Source organism: Cynara cardunculus (assembly GCF_001531365.2).
Source record: "Cynara cardunculus var. scolymus isolate 2C chromosome LG 6, CcrdV1, whole genome shotgun sequence".
In the NCBI taxonomy this organism is placed as follows: Eukaryota; Viridiplantae; Streptophyta; class Magnoliopsida; order Asterales; family Asteraceae; genus Cynara; species Cynara cardunculus.
The window spans coordinates 17,698,274-17,699,488 of record NC_037533.1 but is presented as its reverse complement, the minus strand read 5'-3'; positions in this window follow the sequence as shown (position 1 = coordinate 17,699,488).

Here is a 1,215-nt window from a genome sequence, read left to right as displayed (position 1 = left end):
GATGAAATCGTTTAGGGGTGAACGGGTTTAAGAGTTTTAAGAGTTTTTAAGAGTTTTAGCCAAATGTTTTATAAGATAGTATAGACTAGAAGGGAACTCGCGCAATGCAGCGAGATACATTTTAATTTTAATATTTTATTATTTATCTCAGTCGATATTATAGTATGGCCTTATGTGATTTTGAAAAAGCGATAATATTTTTATTTTTGAATAAAATATAGTTTTGAAGATATCATAAAATTTTGACAAAAATATATCGATATTAGTATCAAATTAATTATTTAAAATTCTTAATTTTTGTGTAATTTTTTAATTTAATTTTTTTATTATAATTTAATTTAGGTTTAATAACGAAGTAATTTAAACTGGTTTAATAATATAATTTTCTTATAATCTTGAATTTTAAGTAATATGCATCAATATACAGTATTTCATGCATAAAAAAATGGTTTTTAAGAGTTTTTGTCAAATGCTTTATAATATAGTATAGATAGGTTCAATAACGAAGTAATTTATATTTGGTTTAATAATATAATCTATACTATATTATAAAGCATTTGACAAAAACTCTTAAAAATCATTCTTTATGCATTAAGTACTGCGTATTAATGCATATTACTTAAAATTTAAGATTACAAGTGAATTGTGCGTAAATACAATTTATTAAAGCTTCATTTTAAATTCGTATAACTAACTACAGATAAACATCTCATTTTAAATATACAAAATCTAAAATATAATTAGGATAATTCATTTAGTTCTAACAGAATCATTATTTTTATAAAAAAATTATTGTTATGTCAAACATAAATTATTTCACCACTGACCTAAATTAAATTATAAAAAATTAAATTAAAGAAATTGTGAAAAAAAAAACTTTTAAATGGTTATTTTAATATTAATATCGATATATTTTTTTCAAATTTTTATGATGTTTTCAAATTTATTTTTATTCAAAAGTAAAAACATTATATTTATCAAAACCATATAAACCATATTATACCAATAAATACAAAACCTAAAACGAAAACATTAAAATGAATATGTATCTCGCTACATTGTGCTAGTACCTTTCTATTTTTTATAAAGATAATAATTAATTATTTTGTTAAAACTCGATAATTATCATAATTATATTTTAGATTTTTTATATTTAAAATGAGATATTTATCTAATATTTGATTATGTTTATCTGCAGTTAGTTACACGAATTAA